Below are 22969 nucleotides of genomic sequence, written 5' to 3'. Positions count from 1 at the left end.
CAACTAATCACTATAATCTAGCCAAGTTGCTAGAGAAAATTAGTCATGACAGACACACCCCTAGTAGCTTCCAGGAACTCCTAGGGTAGAATCAGCAATCACTCAAGAAACCAACCGCAGACTCTTGGTATTCTGAGACTGCTTTCCTTAGCGTCCCTTCCAGGTTCTGGGTGAGAATGATCAGTTTGTAAAGTGCTAGCCAGGGACACAGATGCAGTGAGCGGCCTTCTCATCGGGTCACTCACACGTGCCTGCTGGGCAGGGCTCACAGGATGGCAACTTCTCAGTGCCTTCCTACACCCGGGCAGGGCCACCTGCACAGGCGTCCTGTACCTTGTGAACGATGCAGAAATACCTAGCCACACACAATAAAAAAGGAGTTCTTGTATCATCAGATGGGGTTCTTGCCCCAACCTGCCACACAAGGCTGGACTGAGCCAAACGGCTTTTATTGCCAGACTCAAGCCACGTGATCTTTCTGCTTAGCTGCATTTTGGTGTCATGGGAAAGTATGCATACACCCCTGCCCTATGTGGGCCAAGGGGAAGCACCCAGAATATACTGTGGGAAAGCCTGGCAGGGGTGGCTACAATTCAAAGCCTGGCACGGGCAAGCACTCTGGGGAAGTTGTTGGTTTGATTCATTGATTCAGTCAGGTCTAGACCTGATGAGAGTTCAAGATAGGTTATTTTATGTAAGTAGATAACAAGCTTGCCTATCCGTATGTCCATGTATATGTATGTAAGTATGCATGTATGTGTGTGTCTATGTATGTATTATGTATGTCCTCCTAAGAGGCATGAAACATCTTTCCTCTTTGGAGTCTGGGCTGGCAAACTATCGATCCTGGTTCTCTGGAGAAGCCACTAACGAGCTTATTCAGAGCTTACTAGTTTTTATGTGAATCTGTGTGTGTGTGTGTGTGTGTGTGTGTGTGTGTGTGTGTGTGTGTGTGAGAGAGAGAGAGAGAGAGAGAGAGAGAGAGAGAGAGAGAGAGAGAGAGAGAGAGAGATGTGTATGCATGTGTCTGTGTATAGCACACACACATTTTCCACTTGGATAAAAATTAACTATTAAAGAAAATCAGAAAAGACATCTCAAAGGTGGCAAAGCACCTTTCTTTTTTTTTTTTAACCTTTCTTTCTTATATACCACTCTGGAAGGAAGGATTTAATATGGACATTATTAAAGATAATAGAATGTGTCCCAGAAGAAAGCCTAGAGACTTGCCTATGAGGCTAGATTCTTAGTGTCAGAGGTGGTATCTGTGAGCCTGTGACACTGAGCCTGTGCAGCAGAAAGCAGGCTAGAGCTGACATAGCATTAAATGTCATCAGGCTCAGTCTTCAGACTCAAATTTACCAAAAGACAGCTTATGGCTCTAGAACTATTATTTTACAAGCACCAAATTGCTATTTTCTCTGATCTCCCCTAATGTCTGAGCTTCATAATTCTATAAACACAATATCCTTTATAAAAGTACCCTTCCCCAAGAAACTCAATAGTCCCTACACATACCAGCTAGTTTCACCTACTTGGAAAAAAAAAAGGTTTAAGTAAAAAAGGTTAAAATTTGGGGACACAGAGAGAGGTCTGAACAGTCTGGGAAGAAAACTGCTGAAAGAAAGTGACTGTTGTCCTCCTTTGGAAGCTCCTTTTTGTGGCCCAATCAGGCTGAAAGCAGTGGAGGGTCTGAATCCCAGCCAAGGGACAAAGATGCTTCTGGCTAAGAGAAATCATTGTGGTCATGATTGGCCCAGACAGGAAGGAAGCATTTTATGGGGCAGGGCCTTCCCAATATCAGCAGCAGAGCTTGTAGGGTGTAATTTAATTCTCCATGTGTTTGGAATGCACCTGCTCTACTCCAGGCTGGCCCACAGGATTAAGAGACAACCCCCGCCCCTGACTAGCTTCTAAACAATTAGCCAAATCACTCAATCCACTTACTCAATTACTTCATCACTCGTGCAGTCATGTGACTGGTCACTTTTAGAGATGGAGTCTTTTGGAGTGGATTAGGGTGAGATGAAGTCATGCGGATGAGGACTGAGGATGGGATTCATATAAAACAAGAGTTCCTGGATGTGACACTTCCTTCCAGCCTCGCTTCATAACTCGGTGAGGACAGCTGTCTGTAAGGCAGAGAGGCAGCCCTCAGCAGAGTACCTGAAGGCTCCTGCATCTTGACCTGAAACTCCCTCTCCACAGCCAGCCCTTCCCAAGCAACCCAGTCTGTGGCATTTAGATAAGATACCTGCAGGCCAACAGAATGCTCTCCAGCCTTACTGATGTAAACAGCCCTTGCCGACCAGCCAGCTGATGTGACTGCCTTTGTCTCCACACAAGTCCAAAGAGGAGCCAGACACGGTGGCTCACGCTTGTAATGTTAGCTATTCAGGAGGCTGAAATCTGAGGATAAGGTTCAAAGCCAGCCCCGGCACAAAAGGACCTGAGACTCGCATCTCCAATTAACCTTTAGAAAACGGGAATTGGGGCTTGGCTCAAGGAGAGGGCGACAGTCTTGAGCTGAAGAGCTCAGAGTTCAAGCTCCATGACATCCCTCAATAAAACAAAAACAAAAGAACAAGTCCAGGGAGCACAAGCACCTGCTGGCCCGCATCCTCAGGCTTTCCCACCCAGATGTCCTACGAATATCCAAAATATGCACATCCACCCCCGTGTCCTCCTCCTCTTCCCTCTTTCACTTTTACTCACATCCCCTTAATCTCTCAGTGACCCACGTTAACGAATCGAAGGTTCTATTTTCCCCTCTAGCCTCTGCCCACAGTCCTATCACTTTGTGGCATCTCTATATCCTCTCTCCATTGGAAATTTGCCGTTCATCCCCTCGACTCCATTTCTGGCTGGCTACACTCTCTTTCTAGCACCGGTCACTTCTCCTATACAATATCAACTGTACAGATTGTGTTGTTGATTGGTGGTATTGAGGTTTGAACTCAGGGCCTCTTGTTTTTATACACAATAACTATCACTTGAATGATGGCCTTAATCCTTAAATTCTTAGTTTCTTTTTCAGTCTGGGCCTCACAATAGCCTCAGACTACTGTCCTCTTCTTTCCACCTCCCAGACACATAGGATTACAGGCTGGTCTTTAACCATAATCCTCCTGCCTCTGCCTCTTATATAGTTAGAATGTGTGCAGAGAGACACATAAATATACATCCATACATGCACAATAGGTATACATATGCGTATACACAGATATGTATATACACATAAACACATATGAAATAGCACTTCCATAGTTTGCACACACACACACACACACACACACACACACACACACACACACACAAACATCTACTGTCCAGCATCATTATCATATTCTTCATATAATTAAGAAAACGGATGCACAATGAGGCTAAATCACTTGTTCAAGGAGACATGGCAAGTGGCCCTGCACACACTGACTTTGGACTGTCCAAGTTCATAGCACGAAGGTCTACAACCTGTGCTGAGTCTCACTGTACACCACACAGCAAGATCACTCATAACAGAACCATGCGATGTTCATCATCACATCCTGGGAACGCTGGACACCTGCCTGGGACACTTCAGTAAATACTTGCTGAATTGAATTGGTGACATTCAGGAGAAATTCAAGTCTATGATTTGGAGTTTGTGAGGTGAAAGCAGGAATGATGTCTTCCAGAAAAAGAAAAACAGCATGGCATTTCAAGAAGCAAACTCAAGCCCAAGTGTTTGGTGAACTTCTCACTGTTTGTCTTTCTGGGAACCTTTTGTATGTTTGGCAACAGCCCAGGGATGGAGAGCTATGTTCAGGAAGAGACCATTCTACCTCACCCAGCCGTGGACAGTAACTTTCCACCCTGAACTTCTCAGCCAAATTTGCCCAAAAGCTAGAGACAGGAAAATGTTTTTCTGTTTGCACTAGAAGTTTGACAACAACAGAGGCAGAGTAGAATCTGCTTCTTTAAATATTCAACCACATCCATTTGGCATGGTATGAGAGGCCCCAGCAATGCAGATTGATAAGAAAAAGTAATGAAATAAAAGAATTGGGAAACGTTTAAACACATGCTTTTAACATACTGCAAACATTTCTCAAAGAAACTCCCAAATAGCAAAGTGTTGGGAAGCTATTTAGAAGTACATAGAGTGTGCATGATTTTTAGAAATGCTTTCCACATACCCAAATCAAAAAGAAATTCTAGTGTAAGTGCATAAAAAATTTATAAAAATGTTCTTCATATCCAAGATTAGAAACTATCCCAATGTTTGTCACAAAAACATTAAAAACCCTTTAGAGGTTTATTGATAGGCAATCACCAAACAAATTGTGCAATAACTTTAAAATAACTAAAAAAGAAGACTATATATATTAAGGTCAATAAAATCTCATTAAAGCAAAAAACAAGTTATACAATGTTAAGAATGGTGAGGTATACATTTAAATTCGAAAATTTTAAATGCATAACATATGCTAGACCTAAATTTAATGATTGCACAAAAGATCAATGAAATAACAAAAACAGTCAGTTCTTCTTATATACAGAAAAATGCGGATAAGCCAGGTGCCAGTGGATCGTGCCTGTAATCCTGGCTACTGAGGAGGCTGAGATCTCAGAATTATGATTCAAAGCCAGCCCGGGCACAAATGTCTGTGAGATTTTTATCTCCAATTAACCATTAGAAAACTGGAAGTGACACTGTGGCTCAAAGTGGTAGAGCACTCGCTTTGAACTGAAGAACTCAGAGATAGCACCCAGGACCAGCATTCAAGCCCGAGGACTGACAAAAAAAAATGGGGGCTGGGAGTTTGGCCTAGCAGTAGAGTGCTTGCCAAGCATGCATGAAGCCCTGGGTCTGATTCCTTGGTTACTACATAAACAGAAAAGGCCAGAAGTGGTATTGTGATCAAGTGGTGGAGTGCCAGCCAAGAGCAGAAAGAAGCTCAGGGACAGTGCCCAGGCCCTGAGTTCAAGCCCCAGGACTGGCAAAGAGAGAGAGAGAAAGAAGGGAAGGAAGGGAAGGAAGGAAGGGAAGGAAGGGAGGAAGGAAGGAAGGAAGGAAGGAAGGAAGGAAGGAAGGAAGGAAGGAAGGAAGGAAGGGAAGGAAGGAGGGAAAGGAAGGAAGGAAGTCAGGAGCTTGCAGAGTGATTGCCTAGCATGGGCAAAGCCCTGGGTTCGATTCTTTGGTATACATACCCAGAAAAAGCCAGAAGAAGTGGTACAGCGCTGGCCTTGAGAAAGCCCAAGGACAGTGCCCAGGCCAATAGTTCAAGCCCCAGAACTGGCAAAAAGAGCGAGAGAGAGAGAGAGCGAGAGCGAGAGCGAGAGCGAGAGAGAGAGAGAGAGAGAGAGAGAGAGAGAGAGAGAGAGAGAGAGAGAGAGAGAGAGAGAGGAGAGGTGGGGAGGGAGGGAGGGAGGGAGGGAAGAAGGAAGAAAAGAAGGAAGGGAGGAAAGGAAAATGCAGATAAGTTATTCATCCAAAGTTAATATAGTAGATCTATGATCTTCTAGCTCTTTGTCTGACTTTTCTAGAGAATATCTTTTATTATATTATCCAATACACCTCCAACCATTACATCTGAATTCCAGTTTCAGAATGTGGAAGAGAGATTAAAGAAAATATTTCCCTTATTTTTAAAAATTATAGCAGTAAGACATAACACTAATATACCATCTTAATGGCCAAAACTTAGAACTAAGAGTATACTTGCTATACTAGGCAACATACCCTTTCTTATCCAAATCACACGTCATCTATTCCAACGGAGAAGAAAATGGATTGTGCAGTTAGATAACATAAAACACTCAATTTCTGATACCACTCTAGTGAAATCTGGTGGTTATCACTGATAAGGAAGAGAGAAATTTAAATATGATGATTTGCTTACTCCATAGGCATGTAGAGTAAATGTAGTTTGTTTAAGCATACTTTACCTGATGACTATACTACTTGTTTCCTAACTATTTACAGCCTTGTTTGTAAAAAGTAGATGAATTTTGGGGAAGAACTACAAAGGTAGACAGCTATGATCCCAGAAATGTGGTAGGCAGAGGGAGTTGGATCCTAATCTGAGGGCAGCTTTAAGGATAAGTGAAACAAATAAAATCAGAAAGGACTGGTGGCATTATTCAAGCATAGAGCACCTGCCTAGCAAGCACAAGGCCTTGAGTTCAAACCTCAGTACTACAAAAAACAGGGTTCTTATGGATAAATGCTTTCTTCTTTTCTTCTGTTTTTCAGAACCCTGAAGTTCTGTAAAATGTCCAATCACCAAAAATACTTCCTTTGTATTTACTTTATAGTAAATGATTTTGGAATTTCCCTAAGATTGTGGAATCTAGTGGTCTCATTTGCTGGCAAAACAATTCCTACTATGGGCAGAAGTCACAGGCAAAACAATCAGTGTTGGTCTGCTGAAGGAGTTAGTGTGAACAAAGAATATACTGTCGTAGTTTCTACATTGTCAAGAGAAATGGCATTAACAGAACCTCTGTCCAGTGTTCAGACTCTTCATTCATTTCCTGTTTTTCCAGTAAATTCACATTAGACAAAACCCTTAACCTTTTCAGAATTCAGTTCTTGAGACTATTGTCTCAAGGATAGGTCTCCCCAAAGCTTCCCCACATCAGACTTGAAGCAGCATTAACCTTTTCTATTTTACACTTCTCAGAAATACGCTATTAATAATTAAGATTTTTATCCACATTTAACATGGAAATATTATCACATGCATTTAAAAAATGATTGCTTTATTTCTCAGATATCTTAAATTTGAGGACTTAATAAATCACAATATTAGCTGGTCATGGGATGCATACCTGTAATCCTAGCTGTAATCAGAAGGCATAAATGGGAAGATCATCATCTGAGCCTGCACCTAGGCAAAAGCAGAAGATCCAATATGAAGAGTACCCAAAGCACAGAAAGGTTGGAGGTGTGGTCAATTGTTATGGCACCTTTATTACCATATAGTGTCATTGCCAATACTACTACTAGTTATAGTGGATTGAAGCGTCTCCTGCAGAATCATGCCATCCAGGAGACTTTATTTGTAAGTAGGGGTTTTGAAGATGTGATTCATCAAAGCTCAAGAGATGAAGTCACTCAAGAGCTAGGACAGGCTTTACATCTAATAACTGGAATCCTTAGAAGAAGAGGCATAGTCATGGAACAAATCTGTAAAAAAAATATGGAGGAAAAGATTGTAATCATGCTATCACAAGCCAAAAGCTCCAGAAGCCACCATGAGCTGAAAGAGACAAGGAAGTAACCTCCCTTGAGGCCTCCTCCGGAAATATTGCCCTGCTGATATCTTGACTTCAAACCTCTATCCTCTAGGACTGTGAGAGAATAATGTCTGTTCTGCCTTCAACTGTAAACCTCCAGTCTGTAGTACTTTGCTATGGAAACCCTAGAAGACTCGCATACTATTGGTTTTAAAACGACAGAACTGAATCAATACAGCATTTTAAGTTTTGATGGGTTTCATTATGTCCTTTTTCACATGGATGCATTGTGAACCTCTATCATAGTCTCTACAACCTCACACTCTCTTTTTCCCTTCTATCTTCCATTGATTTCATACCCCAGGAAAATAGTTCCTTTTTACGCTTACTTTCAGTGAACAGACTGTAATTCAAAACTTAAATTTTAAAGTATTTAAATTGAATTTGTAAATAAAACTAAAACAGAGTAAAGACAACAGTGACCAGTAATCTCCCACTCTGATAATTAGCACTGGTATTTTGTTGGCATTTCCTCCAAGGGTGTTTTTTTCTATATATTATATAACACAATTTTTCCAGGGTTATATTCAGACTTTAAATACATGTCTTGTTTTTAACCCTATACTAAGTCATATTTTAATATTGTGCTGAACCCTTCATAGGTAAAATGTCAGTTTATTGATAAATAGATAATTGGAAAATTGGTAAATCCTATTTTTTGATATGTGTCAGAGATTGTGCACAGTTGTTTCTATTATTTCTCTAATCACAGACAGCCTTTCTAGTAGACAACTGGGGCTCAAAACTATGACAATATTTATGATTTTTTTCCTAAGATAGATTCATAGGTCAAGTGCTATTAAAAATTCAAATCTGGGCTAGGAGTTTGGCCTAGTGGTAGAGTGCTTGCCTAGCATGCATGAAGACCCAGGTTTAATTCCTCGGTACCACATATACATAGAAAAAGCCAGAAATGGTGCTGGGGATCAAGTGGTAGAGCTGTAGCCTTGAGAAGCCCAAGGACAGTGCTCAGGCCCTGAGTTCAAGGTCCAGGACTGGCAAAAAAATTCAAATCTATTATTACTATGTATAGGCAAAAATGGTTTATAAAAGCCTATACTAGCTGAGCACCAGTGGCTCACACCTATAATCCTAGCTTCTCAGGAGGCTGAGATCTGAGGTTCACGGTTCAAAGCCAACCCTGGTCATGAAAGTTCATGAAACTATTGTCTCCAATCAACCACCAGAAAAGTGAAAATAGCACTGTGGCTCAAGTGGTAGATAGTCTTGAGCTGAATAGTTTAGGGACAGCACCCCAGCCTTGAGTTCAAGCCCCACAACTGCCCAAAAAGAAAAAAAAAGTTTATACTAATTTATATTCCCATGAATAACAAAAGAGCAGAATATGAGAGACATTTTGTATGCTAAAATATTTACTAACTTCATAAGCAATAAGCATTATCTCATGACCTCAATGTGCATTTCCTAGGGCTAGAATTTTTAAAAATACACAGTATAGATTTAGAGACAGGTCTCAGTGGTAGAGTACCTAGCTAGGTAGGGCAAGGGCCTAATTCTAACTCAGTACCACTTCCCCATAAAAAGATGAAGAAAAGAAAACATCACACACCTATGACTATGTTGTTATTCAATAATTCCAGTCTGGGATGCATCTATATGAGCACGATTCACTCATAAGGAGACACCCAAAAGAAGTATGTGCAAACCCATGAGAGTTGTTTTAGTTATTATATTCAAACACAAGGATCCTAATGCCCAGGATCAGTAGAACGGATACATAAATTTGGAAATATGAATAAGAAGTAATTCTGCAGGAATTTTTAAAGAATGACCTGCATGCATCAATATGAACTTATCTCCTAGATACCACATTATACAAAAATCAGCCAGAGACAAAGAAGAGAAAGCTATTTAATTCCATTTACATGGAATCCAAAGACAGGGAAGTCGATCCAGTGAAAATTGAAATCAGAAAAGTCATGGGAGAAGAGCAAGGTGCTGGTATTGACAGAGAAAGAGCATAAAAGTAGCTTCTGGTTTTTAAAATATTATGAATCTTGATCTTAACAGATAAACGTATTTAGGTATAGAAATTAATTGAACTTAAAATTAACCCAAATTATCAGCAAAAAAATCATATCTCTAGCCTGGTGATTCACACTTGTTTTGTTATTGTAGTTTTTGTTTGTTTGTTTGTTTTTGTTTTTTTTGCCAGTCCTAGGCTTGAGCTCATGGCCTGATCACTGTTCTTGGACTTTCTCTACCACTTGAGCCTCAGCACCACTTCTGACTTTTTTCTATATATATGGTACCCAGGAATTGAACCTGGGTCTTTGTACATGCTAGGCAAGCACTCTTGCCACTAGGCCAAACTCCCAGCCCCATAGGCCAAACTCCCGGCCCCTGTTTTGTTTTGTTTTTTCTTTTTCCCATCCTGGGACTTGAATTCTGGGCCTGGGTACTGTCCCTGGGCTCTTTCTACTCAAGCCTAGCACACGACCACCTAAGCCACAGCACCATTTCTGTAATTAAATGGAGATAAGAGTCTCACAGACTTTCCTGCCCAGGCTGGCTTCAAACCTTGATCCTCAGATCTCAGCCTCCCAAGTAGCTAGGATTACAGACGTGAACCACCAGTGCCCAGGGTGATTCACACTTGTAATCCAAGCTGCTTAGAAAGTAAAGATCTTGAAGATGGTGATTTGAGGCCAGCCAAGAAAAGTGAAGAGGGAGATCACCACCCAGGCTGGTCTGGGTGTCAACTAGAGATCCTGTCCCCAATATAAAACAAAAAGAGCTAGGAAGATGGTTTAACTCCCCAGTGAGACAGAGCAAGACACTGAGCTCAAACCTCAAGACCATCCAAAAAAACTGGATATATGTCGAAGAAAAAGATAAAAACAATAGAGCATGAATTGGAAAAGGCCCCAAATATACTTTCTTGTGAAGGTCCTTTAGGGTAAATGGCTCATTACTCCATTTTATGAGGGAGAGATTTTTTTTTGCTTTTTTTTCTTGATGATATCATGCTTTTGCTGTTCAGGGAATTATATAATGAACTCACTGAACTACTCACACATGTTTGAAGGTTACAGAAACTGGAATGCTGCCTTAAAGACTTAAAAGAGTAAAGGAAGTCATCTGTGCAATTACCATCTGGAATATTCTCCATTTCAATTATTATTTTTTTGAAAATCTTTTTTTATAGACAACAAGTGTAATAAGCATAAAAAGAAAAACAGTATAAGGCAGATTTTTCAGATGGAGCAGAAAAGGAATTACTGCAATCTAATACAGAGCCTGATTGTCACTCTGCCATACTTTCCTGGCTTTCCTTCTACACCTTTTCCTTTCTTTTGCATCTCTTTGGATGCCTCTCAATCTTCTACTCTTCTTGCAAACACTGACATACACCAGCTCCCTAGAAAATTGCATGTAATTTCTTGACTCTAAAATATCACCTGTAGGACAATGCTTCCAAAATTTATAGCTCTAGACCTGACGTCTGGCTCAATCTCCAGACTCACACCTGCTAGATGTCTCTATTAGATATTGGGTATGCATCGCCGCTGTAAGAGTTGGATGTCCCATTTCACAGTTTTCTCTCCTCAGGTACTGTTCCGGCCTCTTCATCTCAGGATCAATGTAATCACACTGCCAAAGCCCAAATCCTCGAAACAAAGGTCATGAAACTTCAAAAGCCCTTTCCCACTTTTTTATTTCATTCCTGTTACTTGAATATCTATATCTCCAGGTCAGACTGAAAGCAGGATGAGAGCAGTCAGCCTTTTTGGTGTGATTCCAATACCTAGAACAATGTGTGGCCTGTACTTGGAGCCAGGCATGTTTCGGTTCTTCAAATATATAGCATATCGAGCATCACATATTTCTAATAGAAATAATTTCTAATAATAGAAAGGAAATTCATCAATAGCACATTTACTGATCGGTCTGTTGTGACATTGAACCACAATCTTCAGTTCTCAGCCTGAGTACCTAGGTTTACAAGCATGAGCCACCAGTGCCCAGCCAACTTCATTTCTTTTGTTTTGTTTTCTTTCTCTGGTTAGTTGGTATTCATTTGCACCTTTTTTTTTTGCCAATCCTGGGCTTGAGCACTGTTGTTGGACTTTCTCAAGGCTAGAGCTCTACCACTTGAGCCTCAGCACCATTTCTGGCTTTTTTCTATGTATGTGGTACTGAGGAATCAAACCCAGGTCTTCGTGCATGCTAAGCTAGCACTCGACCACTAGGCCAAACTCCCAGCCCCCATTTGCAGTGAGGCATCAAAGGGTTGGGCCAAGATCTGTCAATTACTGGGAGTAGCCTGTGTCTCTGAGCTTCCATTGCTCCCAGCATTCTTCCTGCACAGCCATAGGATCATCAAACTAATAAATAACAAACTGAAGAGCCCTTAAAAATTGGAGAAACTGTTTTGTTGAAGAACAAATGCAAGCCTTTGCTCAGGCATTTTCTATATTCTACTAAATTATTTGTTAGACCTATATTTGTGTGTGTCAGTTCATTTTCAACTATCCTCCACCTGTGTATGTCTTTGCATATCAGAATCTTTATTCTTCTATCCTCCTCCTCCTCCTCTTCCTCCTCTTCCTCCTCCTCCTCCTCCTCCTTCTTCTTCTATGTTCTTCTATGTCATAGAGCTTGAATCCAGGTCTTGGGTGCTGTCCCAGAGCTCTTCTTGTCAAGGTTAGTGCTCTATCACTTTGAACGACAGTGCCACTTCTGGTTTTCTGGTGGTTAATGGGAGTCTCACAGACTTCCCTGCTTGGGCTGGCTTTGAAATGTGATCTCAGCCTCTTGTCTACCAAGGATTATACCTGTCAGCCACCAGCACACAGCCTTCTAACACGATTTTAAGCAACTATGTAAGGAGACAAGATATGTGGACAATGTGCTGCAATTAGCAAGTAGACTAATGTCAATTTAAAAGGAATGGCAACGTTAACAGAGAATAGAGGGGGAAACTGGGTAGAGTTCAATGTAGTATCAGACATAGAAATATCTTTCTCTGTGCAGGATCCTCAGATTGTTCCAGGAAAGACGGAAGCAACACAGAACTCAAGTTCAAGATCAAGATTTGGAAGAAAGCAGATTTCATTCTAGGCTTCTCACTAAGCAACTGTGTGTCTACCAAGGCTATTTACAGTCTGTGCACTTCCACTTCCTCATCTGCAAAATATGGCACGTGATTGGCAAGACCTCACAGCTCCATTGAGCCAGATAAAATAAAGGATGCTTTGTGAAGAGCTTACGACCACATCAAGCAAAACACTAAGCCCCAAACAAACATACACTCATATCATGGCCAACAAAATCACCATTTAACCACCCAAATACACATTAATAGGGAAAAATGAACAACTTGAGAAACTGGGGGAAAAAATGAATAACTTAGAAGAGTGGAAAAGAAAATTGTTTAGGGAAATCATTTAAAATGAAAATTTAGATTTGTTTTCTAACAGAAGTCGAGTTGTTTGAAGGATTAAACAGGGATAAATTCCTTAGGAGTTTATCAAATGGTTCTTATTACGTAGTAGCTATTTCGCAATCATTGTTATTAAATTCGATGGAGGGTAGGACAAAGACAAAAGCTTAGAAGTAGAAAGTTGGACTTAAATTTTAAAAGAAGGTTTCAGGCTAAAGAGCTAGGTTGGAGTGGTACTAGTATTTCAGTTAATCTCTTAGGATAGTGAAGCCGCAGGAATGTTCTTCTGCAGGGCCTTGAACTTACTTATTTCATTTCCTTACCTGCTGCCTCCCTTCCTCTAGGTCTACACAAGAGCCCTGAAAGTCCAGCTCTCCTTTCTGTCTCTAGTACCTAGTACTGGACTGAACTTACAGTGTATTTCATAGTGAGTGAAACTTGCTTGTATTGTCTATGTAAATATTTTTCAGAGCAAGCATAAGGAGACAGAACAGAAAATAGCTGGCTTCCTATGCTTTACATTTCATTCTCATGGCCAATGAGCCCCCAGACACTATGCATGTCAGGCTGTTTAAGCCACTCCATGCATTAAAAAAATTATACATAATCTCTTATGTGTAGACTAGGCACATTAAGCAGCAAAGGAGTAAACAATCATTTCTTATGAATCTTCAAGGCTGGAAAAGCTTCCATATGCCAGCCAGCAGGACTGACCTCCAAAAATTGCTGGATAGCAAAGCATTTTCAAAAGAGATCTACAGTCCTGACTGTATTTCATTTTTCCCAGGCTTTCCTTATTAGCTAGACATCTTGTAACAGATTACTAAAATGAAACAATGCTTGTTAAAACAAATGAAAAAAAGATGCTCTCTGCAATGCCTTGAGTTTTATTACTCTTTGTAAGCTTGCCAAATTGCAGGGTTCTACAATGTTTTCCTGTCACCAAAGGGAGCAAGTGACTTTTTCTTGAAAAGTAGCCTGAGATGAAATACTATGTTTTAATGGTGCTCAAAGGGCTTTTGAATGTTCATATTGTTGGGGTCTAACCAATAATACAGTGAGAATTTCACTCTTCTTTTTCCCTTTTTCCTTCCTTCCTTCCTTCCTTCCTTCCTTCCTTCCTTCCTTCCTTCCTTTCTTTCTTTTTCTTTCCTTCCGGTGCCAGCATAGGAGCTGGAGTTTAGAGCCCCATGCTCTCATTTGGCTTTTTCACTCAAGGCCTGGTAGGTGTTCTCTCACTTGAACTACACTTTCACTGCCAGATATTTTTTGCCAGTTAATTGAAGATGAGTCTTACAAAATTTTCTGCATCTGCTGGCTTTGAACCAGGATACTTAGATATCAGCCTCCTGAGTAGCTAGAATTACACAAGGAAATGACAGAGTACAAGAGACTCAAACCAAAGTTGTACGATGGGTCAACAGCAGAGAAAGTTAAAAAGTATCAGATGGGCAGTAGTCTGGGAAGAAGGGAATCTAGGTTCTTCTTTGATTTCATGTCTAATAATCTGTGAAACTTAGGCAACTCATCTCATCTCTTTACATCTCCCTTTCCATATTTGGAAAGCCAGAAGGTAAAACTGAGAGCTTTTCCATTGCCAGTGCAATGGGAAGTTACAGGAACACACCTAGATTTTCTGAGTTCTTTCCAAAGGACAGCACAAAGGTAAGTTGTTCTCTATAATCAGACTTCTTCTTTTTTTTTTTTTTGCCAGTCCTGGGCTTGAGCTCAGGGCCTGAGCACTGTCCTTGGACTTTCTCAAGGCTAGAGCTCTACCACTTGAGCCTCAGAACCATTTCTGGCTTTTTTCTATGTATGTGGTACCGAGGAATCGAACCCAGGTCTTCATGCATGCTAGGCAAGCACTCTACCACTAGGCCAAACTCCCGGCCCCTCAGACTTCTTTTGTTACCAAAAAATGCATTGCATCCTTGCTTCTCAATTTTTGATTGTCTATTGTGAAAGACAATTAAGTGTGTGGATGGCTTGAGTAGCTGTTCTCTGGCAGACACTACAACTGGGTAGAAAAGATGCCAGGGGGAAAGACTGCAAGGAATACACAGGCTAAGGATGACACATAGCCAGCCACAGATCTATCTCATGGATGTATAAATGGAGACATATCTGAAGACAAAAGGAAAATAGAGATAGCTTACATGGATAAAATATGTAAACAGTAAATTCATCTTGCTTTACTTAAGAAGGGATGTTTGATTGACTGTAATGCTGGAGAAGAATAAGACATTGTAGCCCTACACAACTGTGTGTACAGTTCAGATGCAGCCACAGAACAACTAGTTCTTCTAGGAGTTGGGATTGGGCCAGCAGACATACATATAGCAGGAGAGAAAGCTGGAGAAGGAAAAATGGGGTTGGGATCCAATCATGAGCTATTTGTTCTATTTATGTTCTATTTAACTCCTAAAAGGGGTGTTTTGCTTAAGTGAAAACAAGAGCATTTAGGCATTCCTAAATAGTAACAAAATATATTTGGCTTTGTAGGAAAGAAATTTAAAGGCCTGTTTGGCTTCGAGATTTATTAATCCAGAGATTCCAACTCAATTTCTCTCTACTTTAGTGATTACTCTGTCCCCAGTGTCCTGCAACATACAATGATTTCCTCTTTGGATACAGGGAAGGACTAACTCGGAGCCCTTAAAAAACTCCCCCTCTTATCTTTCTGGCTTGAACCAAGTCACATGTCCATTTGAGAACCAGTCTGTGAGACCAGGATCAGGTACTGACTATGTTAGGCTTCATTCCCTGACTGCTGGGAGAGCACTGGATGGTTTATCTAAACTACTCAATCCAACTGCAACTAGGGATAGATCCTAAGGGGTAGATCAGTGAGTAAATACTGGTTTAGTAAACAAAGAAGGACCATGACAATATTGATGAAGATATAGAAATACCTATAACTTAACACTTACTGCATAATAAAAAAAAAGGATAAGCTTTGATACAATAAGATAGTCTTACATGTCATTTATACTAGATGTAGCAACATAAAGTATACAATCATAGGCAATATTGCTAAAATAAGGGTCAAGAGATAATAGTCAAATGGACAGTAAAAGCCTTAAATAAATTAGTTACACATGAAATAGTAATTTCGTTTTGAGCTTCCTGCTAGTCTGGGCATAAAAGGAAGAGCGGGTTAAATGGATCACAGTATATTTTGGAAGAGTAAAGCTATTTCTGACCTAGAATCTCCAAAGGAAATAATTCTACCCATGTGTCTTTCTAAAAGGGTCACTACATGGTGTCATGAAACCACTAGTAGAACTCCTATAGTATATTCAGGAACAAGTTTGAAAACATGAATTTGGGGGGATATTCAAAAGGTGGCACCTGGAATATGTTATGGCTTCCAGAAGTATGAATGTCCTTCCTTATTCTTCTTCCAGATGAAATATGTCCTTCTCATAATAGAACTGCTAATTTCTTCCCCGAGGAAGGAATAAGTCAATGATTAAATCTTGTATCACTTTAAGGAATTTCTCCTTTAATAATAAAATATGATAACCTTTTACATTAAACATAGAATTGAGGAAACTAATTAAAAATAGGGATGACAAATGAGTGTCATTTTGGTTTAGGAAGGTAATTATCTTTTTGTAAGCTACATATGCAAACTGGTATCTGAAATTTCTCATTTAAAAACACTATCGGTCCACTGAATTTACTAACAACTTGTGGCTGAGGATTATATTTAAAACAAATGCTTTTAATTTCATTTTACACTGCCAAACCCTTGCAAGTATAAACTTAACCTCCTTAAATTGCAAATGTGTTTTCCCCCTAGTGTTTTGCTTTTGTTTTCCTTGTTTATTTTCTTTATTGCTTCCCAAATAGAGTATTCCACAAAACAGATGGAAAAGAAAGGATATTTTCAATCACATATCTGAAGCTGTCAAATTCTAGTGATTGGTTTCTGGAGAGTAAATCTGCCACTTAAACCAGAGGACTTTTTCAGAGCTCTCCATGGAGAGACTGTTTGGGTACAATTTCCTTTGTCATGAAAGAATAGATAAAACTCACTACTGTTATATTCTCAAAGCCTCAACTACTCTTGTCAAGACTGCCAGAGTTCTAGATTAACATTGCTTCACAGAATATACTTCAATTTCAACAATGAAACTGGGCCAAGCATGCTGTAAAAATGTCAAATCTTCCTAATAGGTATTTGAAATCAACTATAAACAGTTCAGGTACTGGCTACCAACTTGTAATTCAGATGTGATTAATAAGCTGTTCAAATAATATCTTTAAACTGAAAACACATATGAAAATGTTAACTATAAGATGCTCTGCACATAAACAGGCAATAAAAGATTTCAATTTCATGAGAAAGAAAAGGAAAGGCTTGTTCTATTACTGGTTTTAATTATAGTATTTCTGTTTGCTTCCACAATGTACACTATCTTGCACATGTAAAACCATCTCTACAACCCATTTAACACCCTCCAATGCTTTCCCAATACATTTAGAATGAAATTCACATTTCCTACCGTGACATTCAAAGTCCTGCCAGATCTGTCCTCTAGTCACTTTTCCAACTTCCTCTGATACCCTGGTAACCATCACAGTCCAAATCACTCTACCCTTCTCCTTGTCATTCACAAAGTGATTTTTCCTCACATGAAGTGCTTTACCATGTGGCCTCATCTGTGTGGGTTCTGTTGATATGGAACACATTATCTTAACCTTAGACTCACATGTCAGAAGTCCAAATACAGTTCAGTTAGCTTCTGTGAAGTGATCAGAGTATTAATGGTTGAAACCATAAATCACTCACCCCCATGCATTATGCTATAGGACAATGGGTAAATAAATGTTATGTGTGCGTACATACATGTGCATTAGTGATTGTATTTCTTTCATTCCAAAATAGCCAATATATCCCAATATACCCTTTTTTTGTGGGTCATGGGTCTTGAACTCTGGGTGTAGGTGCTGTCCCTGAGCTCATCAGCTCAAGGCTACTACCCCATCCCTGGAGCCACAGTCCCACTTCCCATTTTCTAGTGATTAATTGGAGATAAGAGTCTCAGGTTCTTTAGTGCCTGGTCTGGCTTTGAACTGTGATCCTCTGATCTCAGCCTCCTGAGTTGCTAGGATTAGACATGAGCTACCAGGCTAGTCAGTGCATTTTTCATCTTACTCCAACCTTCACCTTGGCTCTACCAGCTGGAATAAGGTCAGTGTGATTGTGACATATCACTCACACTCATTCACCCAGTCACTCTAACCAAAGGCACATTGAGGACAAATACATTTACAGTAGTTTGTTCTGGCAACAGCATCACTCCCACAATAGTGTCCATTTCATTATATTAATTTTCAGTGTTGGTCAGCTCAAAATATTTTGGGACTGATAAATGAGAAAGACAGTTTTCAGGAATCATAAATTTCCTTGCTTCTCCACATTTTGTGGATAGCTGTTAAAGGTTCAGAGTTTGAGGTGTGGAGTCAGAACTTTAGTACTTACCATATATATAACCTGGAAAAGTCTGAACTTCATTTTCCTTGTCATAATCTGAAAAAACAGAGATAACAAGAGTTATCTTACAAAGTATGTGATGAATTATATAGGTAAAGGACAAAGTACAGTGATTAGAAAAACATAAAATGAAATGTAGGAAATAATTTACTGTGTGTGAAAAAGAAATTTCGAATTTACAAAATGAACTTAAGAGACAGGACAAGCTCTCTTCTAAAGTTACAATCATTCAGAAATCATAAGGGATCATTTGAATATGTAAAATCATTGCCCTGTACATAATAAGTACCAGTTTAAAAACATTCAGAAATCGTAACAGGTGATTTGAATATATAAAGCCATTACTCTTTACACAATAAGTACAGCAGAGAGAAGAGGAATATAACTATCAGAAACAAACAGCCACATGTCAATAAGAAAAGCACAACCCACAGAAAAATAATCAAATGTTAGATACCACCAATTCACAGAAGAACTACAAAGAACAAGATTCATTCCCAGTTTCATTGGTTCTTAAGGAATAGACAAAAAAACCCAGTAAGGTAATTCTATTACGCCTCATCATTTGGATAAAATAGTTAAAAGATTGGTAGCATCTCCTTTAGAGGAAAATTCGATCACAACAAAATTTTATTCAGTTATATCCACCACATTTGTGGGAGCAGTGAGCCCATAAGCTACTCTCTGGCCTAGTTGTACAGTGCAATCTGTCTTCTATGTAGACATAAGGGGCACTGGATTGTATATGGAGAAATGCAAGTGTCCATAGGCGACTGGAGAGAAAAGTGAGTAAAGGTGTTTACTGGGCTGTGGCAAGCTTCACTGTTAAGATTTTTGATTTCAAATATAAGGGAAACTCAGCATAAACTAAATTAAGCGAAAATAATAGAACCTACCTCTATCTACCACTTACAATCACCAGCATTAAAAAGAGATTGGGATATTTCCTGATCTCTGCAGGAACACTGGAAACTGGTTATTTAGGCTTCACGGGAATTTATCCCATGGGTCCTTCTCTAAGCTTTGGCTTCGCACTGAAAAATATTTTGGCCAACAAGTCTTAAAGCTTCAGGTATTAGAAAATGACTACTTCAAGTCTCAGGTCTGCCTGGGTCAACAACCCAAGGAAGATATTTTCTGATCCAATTAGATTCGGGAATATCCCTGAACCAGTTATTGGTGACAGGAGAGACATTGGGGAGTCTGGATCTGCACTTGACCCAATCCACTGCATCAGAAGATAGCTTTATATTAACTTGTCAGCTTCCAGATGAAGGATGAGGGAAAGCATGATCTTCAGAATTAGGGAATGCTAGTCACAGAAGAAAAAGGCTAAAGAGGTTATAATAAAGAGACATTCAATATCTCTTAATTAATTAGATGAATAGAACAACTGGGAGAATCAATTGACTGAATGTGCCTGAATATGACTGAATACTTCAAGTGCTTATTATTAATCACTCTACCCAACTTCAACTTTCAGATATCACAATCTTCCAATATGTCCTATTTTTGCTCAGGGGTTTCCTATTGTTTCAAAGCTCCATTCATGGTACTACATATGCTCATACCTCAGATGGTTTCAGGTTATATCCGATTTTTGAGGAATTGTGTACTTCATGAAGAGTTTCACACCTGCTTTTTCATTACTCTTCTGCACCACCACTGCGAGTTATTATTACTTTGACCATCATTAAACCTCAAAATCAAACAAGATATAAAAGCAAGCACCAATTAAGAGCATGCTGAAAGGATCAACACTGAGGTATGGACCAAAGGATGTGGTGTTCCTAGAGTAGCATCTTTAATTCTTGGCCTTTTACCCCTATACTATGTTTGTGATTTCTGGAAACATATAATCTTAATGATTTTTGTATCTCCATTTGACTTTACACTACAAAATTTGACCTAAAAGTAAGGACATTAATTAGATTTTTTTCTGTTGCTTAGATGGTAGATTCACAAAACAGAATTACTCTTGTAAAACCTGGGACAAATAACAGCAGGAGCTCAAAGCATGAAACATGGGAAGACCTAAGATTTGGGAAAAATCTAAGATGTATGTTTTAATTTTAACCACATACATGTTACTTGAAGAGGTTATTCTGTTTCTCTTCAAAACAAGGTGATTATTCTAATTAAATAATCCCTTTGGGCTCCAAAATGTGATGATATATCAACTTTTTCAGTCACACCTTTTTCATAATTGTAGGCATATGGTTGCATTTTAGTTGTCTCTGAAGGCAGGAATATACATTGTCAAAATAAGCCATTTCAAGTAGCTCTGTGACTAATTAAGGGTTTTAGACTACACAAATTAAGTTGCAAGTCTAACTACACCAAAGGATAAGCATTTGTACTCTTACCTGGTGTTTGAACCAGTTCTCATTCATGGAGAAGTAAGACTCATTAAATGCCATGATGTTAGTTTGCAGGTACCTGGGTAAAAGGCAACTGTATAAACTAGAGAAGAAAATTCTGTTCTTAGGCAATCACTTGGTACTGGAGAAAAAGCAAAATTTAACAGGATATCCTTTTAAATTACAAAAATAACAAGTACATAGTACCTCACCTAATGTTTCTGACAGACTCCTATAAATATGGGGTTTGGAATATCCCATGCCTTGGTTAAAAAATCTAGTCTTTGTCCTGAATGACCTTGAACAAGCCATTTAAACTCTCTAAGCCTCAAGTTTCCAACCTATCAAAGATAATAGCATTTACCTTCCAAGATTAAGTCACAAACATGTTTAAGCACCTGGTAGCAAGAAAATGCCAAACAGATTTGATTTCATGGGTGCATCATGGTTTGTTGAACCACTCACCTAGAGAAAGAGCTAGATTGTTTGCTTTTGTATATTATAAATAAAGCTTCTTCAAATACTCATGTTCAATGGTGTTTTTTGGCATGGATATAATTGTTCCTTTTCAGATAAATACCCTACAATAGATATTATAGTTACATAGTGGTTACATAAAGAGTCCCGTGTCTCCACATCCTCAATATCATTTGGAATTGTCATAATTTTTAATTCTTTGCTTTTCTTTTTCTTTTTTAATTCAAGTCTGAGACTAGGATTTGAATTTGGTATCATCTGATGCTTTTGCTCTTTGGCTGGAGCTCTACCAACTGAGCCATGCCTTCAATCCTTAGCATTATTTTTACTTGGATTTTTCTGACATATGTGTAGAGACAGGTCATCATGTTTTCAATTTGCATGCTTTAAATTTCCCTTACAGCTGTGATACTAAAAATATTTTCATGTGCTTATGTTCCATGTATTTAATCAATTTGGTGAAATGTCAGTTCATGCTTTTTGTCAATTTGTTAATCACATTGTCTATTTGTAGTTTGGGGGTTTATTTTTCTGTTTTTACTTTATTTTTATTGTGGATGATACTGTCACATTTGAACTCATGACTTCATGCTTGCTATGCAAGTACTCTACCACATCCCTAACAACTTTATTACTTTTTATTATTTTTAAGATAATTAGCATGTGTCTAAGATATATCTAAGTATATGTCCTAGCAGATGATCAATAGTTATGTACATAAAATCATATAAGATGATGCTAAGTGAAATGAACTCCAAAATATGGAAACAAAAGGTTTTCCTTTGTGGTTGTTGTTTGTAATGTACTACGTGAAGTTATTTCCTTTTTTCTTTCATTCCCTGCCCCCCACCCGTGTTTTATCCTGATTTTGGTACCTGCTCTATTGTATATACGTTGATCTGAATTACAGAAGGAAAGGGGAACAACAAAACGGTGACACATCAGACAAAGAACCAATGAAAGAGTGATACAAGAAATCAATTTGAAAACCAGTTTTACAACTTGGCGGAGAGGAATTAGAGGAAGGGAAAGCGGAAAAATGATGGGAGGGGATAACAATGTTCAACAAGAAGTGTACTCACTACCTTGTAGGTGTAACTATAACCCTCTGTACATCACCATAAATTAAATAAAAAAAAGATAGGGCCTTCAATTTTTGCCCAGTGTCAACCACTATGTGCATTGTTACATTCCAAGTAAGCTTTGTATATAAAGCCTAAACTTATGTTTTTAAATCACTCTGCAAAACCATATCTTTTATTTGGTAAATGTAGGCCATTCATATGTAATATAGTAATTGATATATAGACAAGTTTCCCATTTAATGGTTTCTTCTACTTTTCTCTTGGGTTTTTGTTCTTCCCTATTTTTTTTCTTGTACTTTTGTGGGCTACTGACTATTTGGTATGGGATATGTAGGCTACTTTGAAGGTAAACAATTTATCAAAATAATTACCAGAAAGACAAAACACGCCTTGTCTGAAAAAGGTGGCATTTAAAGGGAAGTGAATGGGTGACAGAGGAATGGTGAGTGAAAATAGCCATATAGCCATTAGATAGATAGATAGATAGATAGATAGGCAGACAGATAAATAGAAATGTCTATGTGTTTAATTACCTGAATGACAAAAATCCACTTTATAATCATGCTGGGGTTTTTTCATATATTTTTTATTGTAATTAACAGAAGGGTTACATTATATTCACCAGATAGAAGGTGCATTATTTCACATAGATTGATACCCTTTCTCATGTCATGGTCCCCATTTCCCTCCCCCCCCACACCGCCACTCATGTTGTTTTCCCCCCGTCCCTATCCAATTTCAAATAACCAATCAAGCATATATACAATATATCAGATAACAAGGTGAAATACTGTAACAATATGAGATAACCAAGGGACAGCAAAAGAGATGAGAGATAACAGAGTACATTAAGGAC

General features: G+C 39.0%; 1 long non-coding RNA gene across 1 annotated transcript; it reads right to left on the bottom strand.

Annotated features, from left to right (window-relative positions):
• Positions 1-1952: 1952 nt before the first annotated feature.
• On the bottom strand, positions 1953-7165 carry LOC150055963 (uncharacterized). The gene is made up of 3 exons (XR_016537486.1): positions 6961-7165; positions 6814-6872; positions 1953-2132 (listed from the first exon to the last, which is right to left on the bottom strand). It is a non-coding gene; the product is annotated as an uncharacterized LOC150055963 (long non-coding RNA).
• Between the last annotated feature and the right edge of the window lie 15804 nt (positions 7166-22969).

The sequence above is a fragment of the Megascapheus bottae genome, chromosome 13 (genome assembly GCF_031878675.1).
Source record: "Megascapheus bottae isolate mThoBot1 chromosome 13, mThoBot2.hap1, whole genome shotgun sequence".
Lineage (NCBI taxonomy): Eukaryota > Metazoa > Chordata > Mammalia > Rodentia > Geomyidae > Megascapheus > Megascapheus bottae.
Note: the sequence above shows the minus strand (reverse complement) of the source record. Positions and strands in the feature narration are given on the sequence as shown.